The following is a 15471-nucleotide window of genomic DNA, read 5'->3' on the forward strand; positions in this document are numbered from 1 at the left end:
CACAGGTACCACACCAAACCTTTAAATGCCTGATGAAATTAGGTAAAAATGTTAAATTTTCATCTGGGCACTTATAAAACCCCAAAGTTTTGATACTGTGGCAAAGTTTCTCCCCCAGCTGAAAATTCTCAATACCAAAACCAAAGAGCTGCATAAGCAGGAGCAGGATGAGGATCCCTCAGCTGATTGTGTGAGCAGAACAGAGAACACCCTGACACCAGAATTACTGACACTGATCAGGGCTGAGCTGCTGTGACCCACTGAACCTGAGCTTTTGCTTTGTCATTTATGCTTGCCAAGGTTGTCTCCATCCTGCTTTAAAAGAAAAGATAACAAAGAACTCCCAATGCTTGAATGGCTGTAATTTTCTGCATAGAACCTATAATATTATAAAAGAACTAATGTGCAATCTGAATAGGTAAAGGAGGAAAAATAAAATAAATTGGTCTAGCAACATTTAAATGATGGCAAATGTAAGTTTAATATAAAACCATATTAGAACAATTGAGAATCACGAGAGACTGATTTATTATTTATATAACACACTAAAAGTTATCTGTAAAGGAAATTGTGTAATATGCAGTAAATTAGACAAAGCTGCACTATAAATTGGGATTAAATCTTAAACTGGTTTAAATATTTAATGTGCTATCATGACTCACATTTTCAATAACACTTGTTCAAAGTTCAGCAAGAAGTGTGGAAGCAGACTGAGGAGGAGCACTCACAAACCCTTGCCTCCTGATGATGCCAATTAAATCAAATCATCTCTTAATTGCCAAAACCAGGCAAAAGCAGCACAGGTCTTGTGCTGAGGACCTGCTGCACAACTCACCAGGGATACTGGAAAAACTCTCATTAAAGCCAGCAGAGCTGAGGTCACAGTAACTGCACAGGGTGCAAGATGAGCTCTTCTACATATCAGAATGCATTTCTTAAGTTAAAACTTTATTTGTGGAGCTCCACCTAAGGTCCTGGGGAACACTGATTTCAAGGGTATTGACCTGCATGGCTCAGCCCTGCCTCAGACATTCAGGTTTTGCACTACTGTGGAAAAACAATTGTCTCACTTCCAGTCTGTGGCCTTAACACACTGCGCAAAGAAATAAATCAGAGTCCTTGACCGACAAGGTTTATAACTGGGGATGTCAGACAGCGGGCAGACAAAAGCAGGAACAGTTCAAGGGAAGCTTTGGCACAGCTTTGGTCAGCAATTCAGACACAGATCTCAGCACATTGGCAGCCTGGCTCCCTCAGAGGGCTCTGAAAGGGAAATGGTTTCGTTTCACTCAGGGCAACGGGGAAAAGGCACCAAAATTCTGCTTGTAATCCATGGGGCACTTGTCGGGCTGGGGGGAAATCAAGGTACAACCTCTGCATCCTAGAAAAGGTGGGATATGGCCTTACAAAGGGAAAATGGTTAAAACTGATCCGGGGAGAAGATAAATTACAGAATGTAAGGTAATATTTCATCAGCAATAATCTGAATGGAAATGAGTGGGTGACATTGTTGGTTAAGATCACAGGAGAGGATTTTCACTACTAAACAAGACACAAAATTATCATTTATCTGCACAATACTTAACTCATGGATCACTGAAGTCTTATCATAGGTATTCCTTATGAAATCACTTGTAAAACAAATATATTTTCATTTGTGCATAAAAATAAAGAAACGTCAGGGAAAAAACACTACATATTTCAACTCCTCTCTGTCATATTAAAATGCCAGATGTCTAAATGTATGAATATGCTGAATCCAATCTGGCTGACAGTGGAATATTTGGATGGTTCCACACTAAACCAGCTCTCTGCCTGTTGTCTGGACAGACCCACAGGAGTTTTGTTGAGTTTATCTGGACCTCAGCAGTGCAGCTCTGCCCTGCTCTGTTTGATGCCCATCATTCCCCTAAAAGCATCACAACTGTGAGTGGAGCATAGTTTTTAAAAAATGGGATAATTTGCAGCTTAGGCTTCACTAATAGTTTTAAAGCTAATGTGTTCTGCACAAGAAATAATATTTAGTTGTCTGGAATGTTCTGAGCTGCTTAAAACACCTAATTGTCATGTTGATGAATGTAAAATAGGCATAAGGCAGATAAATGCGGCCCACAGTGAATTGGAATTACAAATGGTAATACTTCCTAGCACTGCTGCTGTAGGAAATTGGGACTTTAATTATTATTTTACTTCAACAGACATTGTTTTGCACAAGGAAAGGTCTCCTTATCTGCATGAACTTCAGGCTGCTGAGCTAAGCAGGGTGGCTGCAGTTTTCCTTGAAGGACAAAGGAGCCCCTCCATCAACAGCCCCCATGGGGACACAGCTTGGTCTGTGGTCACTTGTAGGACACGATTTCTGTCCTAAAAGTTGTTTCTCTCACACAGGACAGACTCCTTGAGTCTCTGAAGCTCCTGTAGTTTATTTCTTCATTATCTTTAAAACTAGAGTTTGTTTATGGCTAGTTATGATTCAGGCACAAACGCCAAATTATTGTCTAATAATGTCATACTGACTGTACATTATTAGTGCAATATCTGGGCCTAAATAAACAACAAGAAAACTTACATTACCAAAATAGATCAATATATAGGAACAAAACCCCACATCCTCCCCTTGAATTTATGTATTTTGGAAACCAGCCCAATTTTCCCCCAATCCCAATGTCAGTAAGAGTATTAAGCATTACACTAAATAATTTTTTCTCATTTATAACAGTCCCTCTCTTTACAGTTCCACAATAATATAGCTTCTAGATAGACAAAGATACATGTACAATCTCCCCTCCCAGCTTTAATTTATTTCCATCCTTGTTACAAATATCTGAAAGCCAGCAGCAATGTTTGGGAGTGGGCTTGACTAGGCTGATTTTTATTATCTAGCAAAACTGGTGAAAGATGTGAGGATGTGCTTAACTCCCAAAACTATTCAGCCACTTTATCTGCTGTTGAAAGAAAAGTGATCCATTCCTGGTTCTCAAGGGAAAGGTAGATGAGGAAGTAAAGATTTCCATGAAAAGCACACCACTCTCTTTCTGCACTATTAGAACCCATGTTTCTCAGGAATGTATTTTCCCAAAGAATATTGTAAGTAAAGTTTTATCGATTTCTGAAAAGCACTCACTACAAAAGAGACCGCTGTACTCCTCTTTGCTAAAGACATCTGATGTTCAGAAGGTAAAGGGTAATAAATTACAATTCCAGACTTTTCCTGCACCTGCTGCCTCTGGCCCTGGTCCCAGGATAACAAGAACTGCAATCACCCCCAGCAGCAGGAGCCTGACAGGCACAGGGACAAACCCCGCCTGTCACTCACGCCACATCTGCCCAGCCATGAGCCACGCTAAAGGAATCCCTGCAGCTGGATCCCTCTGCAGCCTGGCACCAGGTGCACAGGGCACAGCACCACGCCTGACACAGCTCCCAAATCCAACATTTGGCTGGCAAAATCACCCAGGGTGGAAATCAGGACACAGCTCTGTGACAGTGTTCACAGGGGTCTTGGGATGAGGGAGGAGACGAGGATCTGACTCCATGTTTCAGAAGGCTGATTTATTATTTTATGATATATATTATATTAAAACTATACTAAAAGAATAGGAGAAAGGATTTCATCAGAAGGCTGGCTGAGAATAGAAAAAGAAAGAGTGAATAACAAAAGCTTGTGTCTCAGACAGAGTCTGAGCCAGCTGACTGTGATTGGCCATTATATAGAAACAATCACGTGAGACAATCACAGATCCACCTGTTGCATTCCACAGCAGCAGATAATCAATGTTTACATTTTGTTCCTGAGGCTTCTCAGCTCCTCAGGAGAAAAATCCTCAGGAAAGGATTTTCCATAAAATGTGTCTGTGACACAGCTCCAGCTCTGCTGGGCTGTTCTGGATGCACAACTGCAGCCACAGAGCCTCTCCTGGGGCAGAGGAGACCCTGGGAGTGCTCCTGTGTGTGTTTATCCTCCTGATCAGCCACTGAACCCCCTCTCACTGCAGCTCAATCATAGGATAGACAAATAGTCCATTTAGACGTTTCCAGGTGTGTCTCTCTATATATTCCTACCACTCTCCTGGAATAATGTAACTCAGATATATGTAAGCCAGTCTTCTTCTGGAAGAACACTCTGAAATACATTTCTGGTGTTGATTATAAGCTAAGAATAATTTATTTTTAAAAAATTCTCAGCAAGAACATATCCAATCTTTATCATGATATGAAACAACATTATGATTTCCAGCTTGGTATTATTTTTATGAGTTCCATTCTTTCTTAATAGAAACTTGAATAAAAACTGGTCTGGCCAAACCTCTCTGTTTTATTTCTTTTATTGTAACCATTAAATCAGCTTTCATTTCATTACTCTAATTGTGCCTGGGAGCAGCAACTGCCACCTTAAGGCACATAACCTAATTTAAAATGCTCACAGCTCATTCCACCTTAAAATATATTGCAGTACTTAGGTTCAGCACAGCAGGTCAAGCTATACAACAGCACTCTTGTGATCAGAGGACTTTTTGGCAGTTAAATCAGGAGAAAGACTGAGGCAATGTGAAAAAAGTAACATTTCTCTTGCTTAAAAGATACACAGTAGTTGACATAACCATTTTTTATTTGTACCTTAAGTGTCTCCAGAGGATTCTTATTTAGGCAGAGATTTCTCACATAAGGAGCATTTCTTGGCACAGCACACAAACATCTAATTCACTTGGATGATTTTTACTGTGGGGATTATACATGTAAAGAGCCACCTTACTGGGCTGTGAGGGGAAAATCCATAATGATGATGTATATGCCTGTTTGTGCTCCTTGTGTGGGCCTTTCTGCCATTGTTTCTGACTGTTCTCTGTCTTTATCTATTCCAGATCTGCCTGTAAACTGCATATTCCCTCAATCTTATTGATATTCTCTCCATTTTATTGATGGGGAAGTGAGACAACAATTAAACAACTCCCTGACATCACATAGGGGTGCAAAGGCAGAGCTGGCATTTAAATTTAGGTCTCCTCCCTGCTAGGTGAGTGCCCCATATAAAAGGTGCTGTTGCAGCTACTCCTCCTTTCCTCTCTCATTGCACAGACTCATTCCCTACAGCAATATCTCTGAAAGACTTGCCCTGGCTCAGGGATTCCAGCCCCTGGAAACCAGGCCATGAGTAAAACACTTTCCTTGAGCAGACGTGGGGCAGATCTTCGTCAGCAGGAAGCGCAATTACAAACCCGAGTTGTGGTAAGGTGCAATAAAGGGGCAAACCAACATTTCCAGTCTTGAGCATCTCCAAAAACCTCATCCACCTGAAATCCCTGCCTAAAAACTCTGTAACCCAGTGTCTGGTCCCTGCTGGACCAAAAGCAGCCAAACCCATGAGGGGGTTCAGGGTTTGAGTGAGGTCCAGGTCCAAGGGAATTCAGTACAAACAACTAATAAATATCTGCAGTTTGCTTTGGAAGAAGAAGGGATTTTTCCTTGGTCCTACAGAGAACCAGCTGATAGGAAATATCTCCCCACTCTCCTTGGGAGGCAGCAGCTGAGGAGCTGCTCATTTCATGGGCTGAACAGACCCTAATTGCACCTCAAAGCACTGAAAAAGGACCAAGCAGTCCCTTGGGCTGGACATAAACAATGAATGGATCCATTCATGGTGAATCTGTTTTAGATATGAGAAAGCCAGAGATGGGTCAGTGGATCTTGACCAAAACCCCATAATAATTCTATTTTGATGCATTCTATGATGTAATATCTCTAAGTATTTGCATAAACACATATTTACATATTTCTAGACATTCACATGCCCCACCCATCTATAAAACAGATTCTGAGGACAATTACCAATGGTATTTAAAATACAAATTTTAAAACTTCCTCAAACCTTCTTTTTGCAGATATTTTAAAACAAGTTTTTCCTCTTCAAACAAATCAGCATATTTTAAAAATTCTTCAGTTGAAGTGTCATTGATGAAATACTCCAGGCTGGGGAACTTTACTATGTGATAAGAATGACTTAGCTGTGAGCTGAGGCATCCCAAAATGACAGTTTTCAGAAAGCCCTGATTCTGTTTTCGTAATGTAAATTAGATGATTGAGTGGCATATGGTTATCCTGTTGTTATGACATAGCTGTGTGTATTTTCTCTGCATCAATAAAATTAGAACTTGAAAAAAAAAAGCACTCATTTAAATTGCAGCATGAACAAAGCCCCAATTTAAGCACATCATACATATAATGTGCAGGGATATGGAGATACATTTGCATCAGCTCGATCCACATTACAGCTGACACCAACCTGCTCCAGAGGTAGGGACAGCACAGGTCACTGCAGAGCCAGAGTTATTCCAGCAGCCAAAATGCTGCTCCAGGGTCAGACCATGGCCTTCACCTTCTGGTCAGTGCAGGAAATTGAAGCCTTCCAGAGTGTGGCATGATTTTATTGGAATTCCTGGTTATTAGGAGCCTGGCTCTCAGTTGTTGTTTCTCAGTCACTGAATTGTGTTTCACAATAGTGCCACATTTGGTGAAAATACCTAGTGCTTTCCCTAGAATATTTTTGATCCCACCTACACATCCTTTGATGAATATTTAATTATTTTCACAGAGTGCAACAGCCCAGGTAACAAGGACATGAACCTGTTGTCTCTCTAGGTGCTTCAGGGGCAGAGCTCCAAAAACCTGCTACAATTCCACCATGTCTACACAAGTGCTGCAATTTTGCTGTCCAGATGAGGGACATGGGCATCTCCTGCCTCCTTTTTTTTCCTGTGTGCTCAATAAATACAATTTTAACAGAGAACTGCAGTACTAAAACCAGTGGATCATTAATTTTTGAGTATCTTCCCTAGATACTTCATCTGAACAGCTCTGGAGCAGAACACAAACATCTAATCCAGGAGGATTAATTTTCACCACAGAGATTACATCTGGTAAAATGTGTCATGTAAAATCTTCATGATGCCCTGGTGGGATGAGGGCTTTGGAGAGAATCTTGTTTTGAGAGTTGTTGGAATATAACTGAAAAACAACATTGCCTTGTCAGGTAAGATGAGCATGAAGGCTTTTAGGCCACCTTCAGGCAGGACTGGCAATCAGTCAGGAACTGGCTGATGGCTCCTGTGATGCAGTAATTCTTATTTTTTTTGTGGATATTGGCAGCTTCCTTCTAAACTCAACTTTGCAACCCAAGTCTCCAGCACGTTTAGAATTGCAGATGTGTGTTCTGAGAATTTGCAGTGTTTGCCAGAAAGACACTATATGATATTAGCACAGTTGGTTCTGAATTTTAAACCCAAATCTGATGTTCTATGACTCACAGCCTCAGGAAAGAATTAGATGAATATCTCATAAGGGGAGAGACACTGCCTGAATATCTTTATAGAGGAGATATGCTGAATAGTAACCATTATCTCCATATGACAAGCTACCATTCTATTCAGGATCTGGTGTGCTGCTACACAAGCAGAGAATGCCACAGAGATAGCCACATCTGAATTATCTTTAATACACCTAGAGTGCCAGAAATCAATGGAACTGCAGCAGCACAGACCTCACTCATTGCTTTTCCTTTCAGTTCATGTCCTGGGTGCCTCACTGACACCCCTGCACAGTCCACTCTGAAATCCAGGCTGTCCCAGCACTGCCAGATAAAAGCTGTCCCAGGGCTCCTACTTGTGCTGTAATCACCTCTCTGCTCACAGCACTGCATCAGCTCCACTTCGGAACAACAAACCAGCACTTGAAATATGGAGGGTGTTTAGCAGAGCCTCAAGATAGCTGGCCTTTCATTCAGATAGCCAGCACTTAATTTCAATTTTTGCTACGTCTTTCTTGTAGCAAAGTCCCTCACAACAGCTAAAAATAATTGGTACAATGTGAATCTAGCTCCAAGCAGATCTGTCAATGAAAATATTTCTGTCAATAAAAATATTTACTACACCTGGTTTTGAAAAGTGAGTCATCTCATAGACTGGTTGTTATTAAACCTAAAGTGACCTTATTTTCAAGGTGTCCAGATTCCATCATGTGCTAGAATTTCTAGGATATTCCTCTCTCTTCCAGGACTCAGAAGCACTAAAGTTGGCTTTGAGAACTTTTCAGTCCAAAGAATTACAGCAAAGAAATGAACAGCTTGTGGCATTGCAAGACTCGTGGTGCCATGTAAATCAATCTGCTCCAAGCATCCCCATTATAATTCTTTTTGAAAGGCCCAATAAATGCTTGTACAAACAGATGATAAATCACAATTCCTTTAATGACTTACAAGAGGACACTGCTTTGCATGGGGAGGAGGTGCACTCCATTTGGCTGACTTTACTGCCTACCCAGGCTCACATCTGGAGCAGCAGGATTTATGGCACCTCCAGGCCATAACTCTGTTAAAGGAACATGGAAACAGCTCCTTTTGTTGTGCAACTCCAGGAGATGCCCACCCCAAACAGCCCAAGAGGAGCTGGGCTGCTCCTATGACTTATCAAGCATTTTTCATTTCTTTTTTACAAAGAAAACCTCGTGACATTGTCCTAAAATGTCCTGAGTTCAGCAGCAGGATGTAATGGCAATTATCAATTCACTGTATTTAACACAATAGCCCCCAAAATTCCTAACAGGAGTGGAATATTCACAGTGCCCTGGTGCTACACAAATACACAGTGTAAAGTTTCTTTTTCTGAAAAGTTTTTGTACTCAATAACCCAAAAGACCAAAGATTGGAAGAGAAAACATGGGTAAATCTGTGTTTGGTGGATTTTAGGGATGGTGTGGTGTTTCAGCATTGCTTACCTCTTACTTCCTCCTGCCTTGACACTTCTTTATTCCACTTTCTTGCTGGATTCATGGTGAATCTCTGGCATAATCTTTGTGAGCAGGAGAAGAACAATACTGGACCATTCCCTCATCCTCCAATTTCTGATCACAATTATTGTGAGAAGAGAAGGAGCTGCAATAGAAACGGGTGTGTTTTAACAAATATCCAGCATTTCTGGCTCTGTACTTTTACATCCCTGGTACCATTTCTAGACCATCCCCAGGAGGAGTTTGTGTGCTAATGCTTGCAGATTTGGCTTGTGAAAAGTGCCTCCATAAATAGATTTATCCTTTAAACATCAGTCTCTCTCCTTCCTTTCTGAGCAGCATCTTTCATTTTTCACAAGATGCAAAAAGAACCTACTGATGATAATGTCCTTTTGCTCCTCTAGAAAGAGAAGCTCTTAAGCCCCTCCAGCAAAACAAGTCCCTGTTTAACAAGTTACTGAATAAATGCAAATTCCATGGAGCTTTGCTTAATGGGGCAAGCAAGTACTTCAGTTCAAAGTTGAAGAAATCATGGATGCTAACTTAGAAATGCTTCTTTCCTCTGAAGTTCAGCTCTGCACAGAATCAAGGAAATAAAATCAGCTGGAAAAAATATACACATTTAAAAATAAAAAAAAAAAGTCAAACCTCTCAAAATTTGAGAAGTACCAAACTATTCTCAGATATGTATTTCGATAAAGTGATTTTCAGCTAAGTGGCAAGAAAGACATGACTTTTCATCTTATTAGGCTGGTGTGGAAAGAGCAGTGCTGCTCTATCACACCTTGCAGGCTTTGCCAGTCCCAGATAAGCTACAGCAAAGCCTTCATGACTCAAATATTAAACTTTTAGAACAGCTTTTGTTTCCTCCCATGCTGCTCACCTAAACAGAAGGATTGGCAAACATCTGCGAAGGCACTGCTTGTTCCCTTTACAGCCCTCCTCAATCTCCAGTGCTGTAATGGAGCCACAAAAACAGTGACAGCTTGAATTGGACAGCTCAGGATCGACACTCCTGCTTTACATCTTAAGAAATATTGTCTCCTGGGCTATTCAAGCTCCTTCATAAGCAGCTGTGGTCTTTTTCTTCTCCTGAGATTACAAGATTTAGGGAGAAAAGACTGGATTTTTTTAACTACAGTTCAGTACAAAGCACCTGCAGCACCACCTCCAAAATCTCTCATTTCTTGCTGCAATGTCAGATCTGATTTGTGATGAATTTCTTTCCTGCACATAGAGCATAACCCCAAAAACACAAACAACACCCATGGTCTACAATGGGTGCCAAAAGGCAATGTCCAAATCCACTTTCTCCCAACATTATTCCTTGTTTGGGATCTCAGATATTATTTTGAGGCTCAAAGCAGAAATTTCAGGGCCCAGAGAATACATAGTGTTTAACAGAGAGCTCTCCAGAGAAGTTTGGCTTCTGGAGCAAGGGGAAAGCTTGAACCTAAACATTTCTAAGGGACAAAACAAACGGTGATAAAGTGGTAACAACATTTAGTTGGATAGAACTAATTACTCATGGTAGAGGATAAGAGCAAGGGCTTGCTTTGGCAGTAAGTGAACTTACTGAAAGTAAGCACAAGTAATAAACCTAAATATGGGCTTGATTAAGGGAAAGTTTTTCAAAACTCAATGTATGGAAGTAATTAGACAGAAAATGAGAACAGGAGAAATGGCACCAAGTCACTTGGAGACACACTACATAAAAAACATAGATTTTCCTTATGCATGATATACACAGTGGACTAAAGCTCCTGTTTTCTTTTCGATCTGGCCTGATCACATTTATTTTCTAGTCATGAATGACTGGATTCAATTAAAACACAAGCTCGCCTGTCAATTAAATTGAAACAGAAACTCTCCTGATATTCAGGAGTAAGTGTTAAAAATCACCAAGTACTACCAGCAACTGCCATACTTAAAACTCTTCACACACACAAGCAGAATGTATTCTGTTGCTGAATTACTGTAAATGTGAGTTTCTATTACCTTGTGGGGGTTAATTTAAAGGAAGAAAAAGATTATAGTCCTTTCTAAAGTCTAAGCATTTAATTTTTTAAAGTCCAACAACAAATATTGCAACAGCAATGTGATGCAGATATGCAAGGGTATGATGAATTATTGGGTGACTTAATGGAGTCACTTTTCATCTCCACTTAAAAGGTGCCAATTTTTTATTAAGTTTACTTACTTAACCTGCCATTTCATCCAGCCTAGAGAAGTTTTGCTGACACCTCAGCTTAATTTAGCTTGCTTAAATGGAACTTTGCTACATTTAAATACACATGCTCTTGCTCCTAGCTTATTTCACATCACTAAAAATAAATGAGAAACTGTTGAGACCTGTACTCTGAGTACACTATTTCCTTATGAATTGGGTCTTGCAGCTGTACTAAAACAACTTTTGGATGTCCCCTGGAGGAAATAAATATTAAAATTTCATCTCTCATATTTCCCAGGATCCACCAAAAGCGCACTGCCAGCAGGGGAGGTTCCCAGGCCAAGACCACTCTGATGTGTCCCTCAGCTGCCGAGGTGCCATGGCCAGGCTGTGCTGGTGCTTTTGTGGGGCAGGAGCTCCTTACCCTGCTTCTGCAGAGGGGATGCCCTTGGCTCAGGCTGTGATGCTGAGGGAATTCCCTTTAATGTGAGAGGGATGTGCCAGTGGAAGCTGCCCTCTCATGGGGAGCTTTGCCCCTCCAACAGCAGGAGGGTATTGGAACTGTGCTAGGATTTCTCAGCTGTCAGAAGCAGAGCTAGAATTCCCCTGTTAATAGCCAGTGCTAACAGATCCACAACAAGCTTGGAAAGCAGAGTGATGTTAAACTGCTCTGCCTTTGTGGCTTGGGCCTTTTTTAAAAGCAGACCACCAAAAAGGTCACTTCACACTCGGCACTTTCTCATTAGTTTTGCATTTAGCAGGGTTGTTCTTTATTCCTTCCCTTCTTCTATTGATCCTGGGGGAGAGGAGGTGCAGAGGGAAGATGACAAATAGGCTGCAGTTGTCCCTTCCCTTCTGTCATTTGTTTCACGGGTAAGTGAGTAGAAATGAAGACAGCATGTTCCACACTGAGTGCTGAGAGCACAGAATATGGCCTCCAGCTAGAGCACAAATAATTTCTATGCATGATGAATCCTTTCAATAACAAGGGCCCTGCTAATGCAGGATCAAATCACAGTCATTAGCTCTTGGCACTGTTCTTAAAATGATATAGAAATCCAAGCAGCATCCAGCCATGCTCCTGTAGCACACACACACTAGCCAGGATTTCAGCTGGCAATTTACTTTTCTCATCAATGTGCTGGTATAATTGGATTAAAAACATAAAAAAAAGCCATCTGATGGCATAAACTCCTCAAAAAACAATAACCTGCTTAAGGAAATGATGGATCATCCTGAAATAAGGGGCTGTGGTGTGAATCTATTGATGGATGAATTGATTCTGGGACTATTTCAAGACCTGTGGCCCTGTGTGATGGATGATTTCCTATGGCAGGTAACAAACTATTGAAACAAAGCCATATATTCTAGTTCTTCTGATTCTCAGTCACCAGTGCCTTTTGAAACCATGGTACTCACAGAAGGAGTCACACTTAGTGCAGCAAAAATGCTTTCAAACTGTGTTCAAGCTCTTTGACTGTGATCCAGAAGCTTCACAGAGTCATTTAGAAGCATTTCTTGTTGCCTTAAGCCATCTTTTTCTTTTAATTCTTTTGCATTATTTTTACATAGGTAGTAGTTATATTCATATTCTAATTTATGATACTATTATTCAGTACTTGATAAATTGAAAAATTTTATTAATATCCTGCAATGTTTAAGTTAGAAATTCTCTTCAAATCCCCAAATAATTTCTTTGCCTAAGTTCTAATACTAAGAACATTGTATTCTATTTTTAAACAGCACTTTCCTGGAAGATTTTTTTATTTGCACTTTCTTTTGGTAACTGTGCATCCATAAAGATACCTTACATTCTATTCTTAATGGATTTTTTAATGAAAAGAAAACCAGCAATTAGTAAAGAATTCTATTTACATGGATGCCTCAGTATTCCCTGTGTTGCTGTTCTTTGGGGAACAGCACATGGCAAAATAGATACTACTCTTTTATAAATGAGGTTCACAGAAAATTAAACTTCAGCCCGTGTTTCACTCTCTCTCAGTCCAGATAAGGGATGTCCCCTGCCCCCTGTACATATTTTTGGCAGTTTATCCACTACAATAATTACAATTTTCATAAATTCTCACAGCACCATTGGTTTTGCTAGTTTGATACAGCACTGGGGCTGACCTGGAGCAGACCATGGGTCTGTCCAGAGTTTGTCAGGCTGAAATGGGCTCCACTTGTTACCCAATTGCAGGAATTGCTGGTTAATGAACTCCCTGAAGTGCCAGCAGGACAGTGAGCAGGGGCCAGGCTGCCCAGCCTGTGAGAGCAGCTCAGGGCCATCAAAGGAAACCCAACAACAAAATTGGCCTTCTAGACTGTGCCAAAAACCCTGCTGACCAAGTAATTCCCAAAATCCTTGAGGCTCAGCTAACTCCAGAAGCGCATTGACATGACAAACCTGAGGGAGGCTCTGTCAGGGATGCACTCTGGTTCCACTCCAGCACAGAGCACGCTGAGATCCAGAAAGCACCAGCAGAGGCACACACAGAGCACACACAGCACAGAGCACACACAGAAAGCACCAGCAGAGGCTCACATTTGACTGTCCCAGGCTGAGACAGGTGACACCCAGGCCAAAATTCAACAACATCAGAGATAAAAGGGTTGGTGCAATGGCCTGCTGGTACCTTTCCCTGTTGTTCTCTGAATTCCACATGAACCCAGTGCTGAAGCAGCCTGTACCAAACCGAGCCAAGAGGATCAAGAGAGATAACATTTTAAAGTTGATTCAACACATGTTTCTTTTGAAAACAAGTTTTTAGGATGTTGCCATATGATCTCATCTGGAAGAATATATCTTCTCTTCCAAACCTATTATGCTGACTTTCTGTGCAACCTTGATTAAAAATAGAAGACATATTTTGGAAGCAAATCCCAAATGATTTTTGTATCTGAAAATAGAATGTAATTATTTTTTTAAATGCCTTGACTTTTTCCTCATCCAAAAAAAAAACCTTATAAGCCACCCACCTTAAATGCTAAATTGTGACACCTCAAAGTTATAAACTAACTGGACACCATTGGTGACAACATCTGAAAACATCTGTGCTCCTTCTGGGATTTACTACAAAAACTGATCAGTACAAGAGGACTCTAAGCAGCAGAAGGGAAATGTGGTGCCTCTAGACAGCTGATTGCACATTTGTGTCTAATGACAAAGCTTATAGAGCAATATACCCACTTTGTTATCTAGGAACATTGGATTCTGTTCTGGAAAACACCTTAGCAATCACTATATGTAGCTCTTCTCTGTTTCAAGCTGCCACATTTTACATGTTCCCTGTTATAAACCAGAATTAATTTGCTGTAATGCAATATGCAGATCAAAATTAGAACAATATTTTCATCTTCTCTTCAGTCAGTTTGTTTCATCTAAAAGAAAAATCACAGCTTGAGCTGTGTAATCTCAGCCAAAGATAAATCTCAGTTTATTATGTATCAAGACTTCCTGGGAAGCCATTTGGCTGAATTAAGCTCATCCTTCCTTTTTTGTGACAACTCATGTCATGACATTAAAAGGTCATGTTCCTTCCTTTCTGTCACTTCAAATTATGCCATCAATATCAAGAAGTGATTCAACAGAGAATGTAATAAATACTACGGAATTATTAAAATCATGCTAGGTGGCGGCTTTTCATACATTCCTGATTTCAGCTAACACTTTGCATTCTTAACAGGAAAAACAGGTGCCTTGAATACACTGGGAAATGAGTTGAGGCTGCAGGTCTGGGGAGGAGGAGGAGGAAGAGGAGGAAGAGTAACTCCCATTCCAGTCACGCCGTGCCCATAATCACAGCAACAGCAGCACACACACATTCATTAAGGAAACGTTCAGCTCCCCTCTTTGCAATTGTGTTTAAAATTATTTCCTCAACACTCTATCCCCAAAGCATACCTCTGGACTAAAATAAGAAATAAATAATTTAAAGGGATAAATGTTTATTGAAAACATTTGCATCTGACTCAATCAAGTGCTTAGTTGTTATTTTTCTGTATCACTTTTTTACTTCCGTGCTCTTCTTTGGCTTTTAAATGAGAAATTTAGGTTTCATTTTTCAAGAAAAGCACTTTTATGTTTCCCCCACCTTCTGGCAGAGAGTCCCAATCTCCTTCCTAGGAGATGACTTGGAGCTCCCCACCTGAAACACAAATTGAAGAAATAATCCAACTGTAAACACACCATTTATGTTAATGGTTGGGAAAAACCAACCTGGAGAATTAACTGCCACACAGCAGCACAATCTCTGCTCCCCTTGTCAGAGAAAGCAATAAGAACCCTGGGAGAAGGAAATAAAATATTTTTTTTAATGTAGCTGCAGATTGAGATATGGCTCTTTTCCACAGGTTTAATTAGCATGGAGGCAGAGATTCCCACTTTGTAATTTCTCTTCCTTAATTGATTCATAGTTCTATTTTTGAGTTAAAATTCTGCACCCAACTACACACATTGCACGTCCCAGGAAGCAGAAACAAAGTCATTTGAAGAACAGCTGAGCAGCTCACTGCAACATGGA

At 40.5% G+C, this 15471-nt stretch overlaps 1 long non-coding RNA gene across 1 annotated transcript in view; it reads right to left on the minus strand.

Moving 5' to 3' along the window:
* Window positions 1-1172: 1172 nt before the first annotated feature.
* LOC131564492 (uncharacterized) overlaps window positions 1173-15471 on the minus strand; it is an 81795-nt gene continuing 67496 nt past the window's right edge. Inside the window, exons 2-3 of the long non-coding RNA XR_009275385.1 lie at window positions 8767-8923; window positions 1173-1263 (exon numbers count right to left, since the gene is read on the minus strand). This is a non-coding gene — a long non-coding RNA (uncharacterized LOC131564492). The remainder of the gene's footprint in view (window positions 1264-8766; window positions 8924-15471) is intronic.

Source organism: Ammospiza caudacuta, chromosome 15, assembly GCF_027887145.1.
Source record: "Ammospiza caudacuta isolate bAmmCau1 chromosome 15, bAmmCau1.pri, whole genome shotgun sequence".
NCBI lineage: Eukaryota > Metazoa > Chordata > Aves > Passeriformes > Passerellidae > Ammospiza > Ammospiza caudacuta.